We start from the raw sequence: 6,000 nt of genomic DNA, 5'->3' as shown, positions 1-6,000 counted from the left end.
GTGCTTTGTATCTAACGACCTCACCTTGTTTGTTTCTATTTCTCACAAAGACCCACTTGTATCCAACTGGTATAACATCATAAGGTGTCCTTATTATTGGACTGAATACATCTCTCTTCTTTAAAGAGTTTAACTCCACGTTTATAGCTTCTTTCCATTTGATCCAATCTGATCGTTGAGTGCACTCATAAATAGACGTGGGTTCATGATCCTCATTCAAATCCATAAATTCAAGTGCTACCTTGTATGCAAATATGTCATCAATGTCGACATTCTTTATGTTCCATTGTATCCCAGACAAGACATCATTTATTGAGATCTCATTATTATCAGGACCATCAGTACCTTGAATCTTGGCGTCCCAAGAATCAGGATTATATACATCAGGGCTGGCCGCAACTAAGATCTTATGATCAGCCGCGATCGCTATTAGAGTTTTGGAATCGGCCGCGGCTAAGTCCCGAGATTTAGGAACGGCCGCGGTCGCGTCTAGGGTTTCAACAACCTCGGGTTCATTATCTGCACCTTTCTTAGTTTTCTGAGGGTTCTTATCTTTGGAACCTGTTGGTCTACTACGTTTCAAACATTATCTAGACTCTGTAGAAACTTGATTGTGTCCCTCTTGAACATCAATTCTTATTGGTGCATTAGCAGCTGGTATATATGACTTAGTCACTTTTTTCGGGTCAGCAAAGGAATCTGGCAATTGATTAGCTAGCTTTTGTAAATGTATTATCTTTTGGACTTCTAAATCACATTCCCGAGTCCGAGGATCTTGCCAAGATAAGGATGTTTAATTCCATGTAATTTTTTTACCAGCTTATTGCTATCTCCCCTTAATGTTGGATGTTCGGATTCATCAAAGTGACAATCCGCATACATGGCCTTAAACAAATCACCCGTAGTTGGCTCAAGGTATTTAATAATCGAGGGAGAATCATATCCAACATATATCCCCATCCTCCTTTGAGGTCCCATCTTTGTTCTCTGTGGTGGTGCAATTGGTACATAAACAACACAACCAAATGTCTTAAGATGGGATATGTCTGGCTTATGACCCGTAAACAATTGTAATGAGGAATATTTATGTTCACTAGATGGCCTGATGCGTATGAGTTCGGTCGCATGCAGGACCGCTTATCCCCAAGCTGAGACCGGAAGTTTTGACTTATAAGAAATGGTATAGCTATTAGCTGTATTCGTTTAATGAATGATTCGGCTAAGCGGTTCTGTGTATGGACATGTGCCACAGAGTGTTCCACACTTACCCCCATGAACATACAATATTCATTAAACACTTGGGACGTGAACTCACCAGCATTATCAAGACGTATAGTCTTTAAAGTAAAGTCTGGAAAGTGTGCTCTCAAACGAATGATCTGAGCAAACAATCTCACAAACGCCAAGTTACGAGTTGATAAGAGACAGACGTGCGGCCATCTCGTGGACGCATCAATCAGGACCATGTAATATCTAAACGTCCCACAAGGTGGGTGTATTGGTCTACAGATGTCTCCTTGTATTCTTTCCAGAAGGTTAATTGTTTCCTTAGTCACTTTGACTTGTGATGGCCTAACAATGAGTTTTCCTTGTGAACATGCTATACACTTTAGATTCTTAGGAACAACTCTTTTCTCTTTCAATGTATGGCCATTAGTGTTCTATATCAACTTTCGCATCATGGTCGAACCAGGATGACCAAGCCGGTCGTGCCAGAGAGTAAAATTCTCAGTGGCCACTCTGTTCAATGGCCTCTATCATACCAACCTTGGTGTAATAAAGGCCAGTAGAGAGCGCATGTATAAACTCTAGGACTTTCTTATGGCCTTGGGCAATTTCTATGATCTGAAGGAACTATTTGTTTCCTTCGCCCTTAGTCTCAATATGAAAACCATTCATTAATGTCTTTAAAGCTCAATAGGATTTTCTTAGAGCTGGGTGAATATAAGGCATCTGATATCTCAAGATGCGTACCCATAGGCAACAGGATGTTAGCCTGGCCGTAGCCCTCTATGAGACTGGCTATACCCGCAATAGTATTGATATTGGTGTTTTTCAGAGTTAGATTTATGAAATATATTTTGTCTCTTAAGATCGTGTGGCTTGACCCACTGTCCACAACGAATACATTTATATCATCTTTCATTCTTTAAAACAGATTATAAAATGATACTTTAGAGACTTCTTATAAAAACTTTCATTTATTAATAAAACAAGTTCAAAGCAATATCAAAAACACAAAGCAAAGAACACAAAAACATAGATGTCGAATTCAACTTCATTCTTTTAGACAATCTGAAGTTTCATAATCCATAAGATCGTCTCGTTTATGATTGAAATCATCTTCACCATCTTGATAAGTCATGTGAGCTTCAGGATTCTTCCCTTTTAAACTCTCTTGGTATAGATCAACGAGATGTTTGGGAGTCCTACATGTCTTAGCCCAATGATTGTCCATACCACATCTTTGACACACATATTTGGTCAAGCTTTGTGACTTGAAAGATGTACCACAGCCTCGGCCATGTCCACGGCCTCCATAGGAGTTTCTTTGGCCACGGCCATATGAGTTGCCTTGGCCTCGACCAAACGAATTCCGGCCTCGACTACGTCCATGCCACTTCCCACGGCCACGGTCGTGTTGGCTATCACTCTGGACATGGTTCGACTCTTTCTTAGGCTCTACGGTCGCATGTGCCTAAGATAATGGGTTTGATCCAGGAGGTCTCAATTCACTGTTTCTCATCAACAGCTCATTGTTCTGCTCAGCGAGCAAGAGACAAGAGATCAGATTAGCATAAGTTGTGAAGCTCTTCTCACGGTACTATTGTTGTAACAACACATTGCTTGTGTGGAAGGTGAAAAAAGTTTTCTCAAGCATATCATTATTCGTTATATCCTCATCACACAGTTTCAATTTCGAAACTATCTTAAATGGGGCTGAGTTATACTCATCCACGGACTTGAAGTCCTGGATTCTGAGATTCCTCCAATCATACATAGCCTTTGGCAATAATATTGTTCTCTGGTGATCGTATCTCGTTTTCAACTATGTCCAAAGGTCTAGAGGATTCTCAATAGTCAAATACTGATCTTTGAGACTCTCAATAAGATGATGGTGTATAATCAATATAGCTCTGTATCTATCTTTCTCACTTGCATTATTCCCCTCGGTGATACATTCACCGAGTCCCTTGGATTTTAGGATGATCTTAGCATCAAGTGCCCATTGCAAGTAATTATCTCCTGAGAGATTTAGGGCCGCAAAATCCAAGTTGTTGATTTTCGACATCTGAAATCATAAATTTTATTCTTAAGATTATAATGTTCAATGTTCTCTATATGATGAAATCAAGACAAGCTAAACGGATAATGTTCAAACAAGCCGCATGGCCAAACGAGATGATCAGTTCATTTGGATATGATGCAAGCCGCACGGCCGAGACAAGGGATGAACAATCTTATCAAACGGTTTCTATATGATCTTAATGCATTTGATTCATACATCTTAGCAAAACGATTCTAAGTGATCATGGAAACATGAAACCTCAATCAAACAATCAAGCAATGCATCAAGAGTTTAATTTGCTATCAATCTTAACGGATAATATTCAAGATTAATCAATCAATGCAATAAGGGTTTTAATATAAGCAAGCCGGTCGGATTTTAATCAAAACTAAAACAGGATGAGAACTAAATAATCGGATTCAATCAAGGCTTAGCATGCGATTCCAAATTCATTTAATCGGTTTTATTAATTCAAACAACCAAATTCAAGAATGAGATTAGCAATCCTAGCAAGCGGTTCTAGGTGATCAAATTCAAATTCAAAACATTCAATCACTCAAACAACCAAATTCGATTTAGGGTTTGCATGGTATGCATTGTGCATATGTGCGGCTAGGATTTAGGATATTAGGGTTTCAATTTAGATCAAGCAATTAGATTCAAAATTCAGGTTTTAGGGTTTAGATCTATTGCCTTAGGGTTTGGTTATTAGGTTTTAGTTTTAACTTAACCTCAATTGTGTTGAATGGATCACGAACAGGATAAGAGCCGCGTACTGATCGTTGTCAAGTCGCGAACGGGTTGCTGTCTGATAGCTAACAGACTGAAGCTGAGACGGGTCGCGAACGGGAGCAGCTATCGGGCCGCGAACGTGCTGGCTATCGAGCTGAGTCGGTCTCTGTCGAGAGCTGGAACGGACTGAGGTCTCGAGCTGGGATCGGGAACACCTTAGATATGGGGTTTTAGGTTCTCGATCGGATCGGGGTTCGTGATCGTCGGTAGGGTTTATCGCCGGGGAATTAGGGTTTAGTTTTAGGACTTTTAGCTTAGGGTTCTTAGAGTAATCGTGATGATAGCATATTGTGAAACTAGAGAATAGAATCTGTGTATTCTTGTTTCTGTTATTATTCATAAACATAAGAAGCACTTTATATATAGGGAATTACAAGAGAGATAAAAAGAAACACAAATATGGAAATACTAGAATATAGAAATAGTACAAATTATAAACTAATAAGGAAAAAAGAAACTAGGGTTTCTCTCTCTCTATAGCCGCCGGCTCTCTCTCTCCTCTAAGGTGCGGCCGTCTCTCTCTCCTCTAAAGCACGGCCGTCTCTCTCTCTAGCATTGAACTGGTTATGTACCGGAACGGTTATGTACATCCACAATATGCTTTATAACACATTATGCCAAATTCTCGTTGATCTCGGATTCAACTTTAAATCTTTAGAAATCTCATCATAGTCTTTATTTTCATCTCGAAGGAAATTCCATTCTCATTATCGTATTTTTATTATTGTAGCAAACATTAGAATCCACTTTCCAATCAAACGAAGTTTTTATATCAATACTATTAAAAGGGAAGGAGTTTTAATAAATCTACCTATGAAAGTCATTTTGGACCCTTTCTTTTTTTCATTTTTTTGGTCTTACCTTCTATATTATAACAATATGTGACAAGATGTGTCCGCTTTTTTACTCAAACTACCAGACTGGTTACATTATTATAATTCTAAACCGTTTAATGGATTAGTAAACCATCGTACCAAAACAAAATAAATTATAAGAGCCACACACTATTTTTGAACCGTGACATATTATAGTTATGAAACTAACAGTAGACCTTTGTACCAAAACTAACTTCGATTATATGACCCACCAGCTATTTCTAAACCTGTAACATATTATACTTATTAAATTAATACGAAAATTACACTTCAAACATGATTTGTATTAAAGACCTAAGACACTATAGGTTATACGATGATACCACATTATTCATCACATCTTTATCCTGCCATCGTGCAACTTTTGTTTGTTAAAATGAAAAACCTTCTTGGATGTTTCACACTGTCTTTACATGTCTTCTCTTCCCGAGTGAAAAATGGTATATATGTCAACACATTATTCAATATTACTTATTAAAATATCAATCATGTCTGTATAAAAAAACTTAAAAACACAATAGCCTATACATACCACAATATTCATCAGATAGTATTTACATAATATATACAATTAACTTCAAATACATCACCATCGTACAATATTTTGTTACCAACGTTGCTAATCACATTTTTAAAGATTAACTTCAATTTACAGTTTTAAACGATAAGCTTTGTTGCTAATCACATATTTAAAATTTAAAATTTAAGTTAACAAACTATGTAAGCCTAAAGAAGATATTGTGAATATGTTAAGTGGATATATTTTTAGATTTTTTTTGTTAATAAATATTACTATTATCTAACCCAAAAACACTTAAAGTTCTGATGACTTCCTCTGCAAGTTTATTTAGTACGGCCAATTACATAATTTACCTTAATTCTATCAACCAAAATATCTAATCGATCCTACTTATATTTTTTACCAAGATTTTCGATAACCTACATTGATTACAATATATTCTATCATAACTTATCTTAACCTACATCGACTATAAAACTCTCCTATTATAAATACAAACTACCTCGGAACCCACTGTTTTGAAA

Source organism: Brassica napus, chromosome C5 (genome assembly GCF_020379485.1).
Source record: "Brassica napus cultivar Da-Ae chromosome C5, Da-Ae, whole genome shotgun sequence".
NCBI classification, from domain to species: Eukaryota; Viridiplantae; Streptophyta; class Magnoliopsida; order Brassicales; family Brassicaceae; genus Brassica; species Brassica napus.
Note: the sequence above shows the minus strand (reverse complement) of the source record.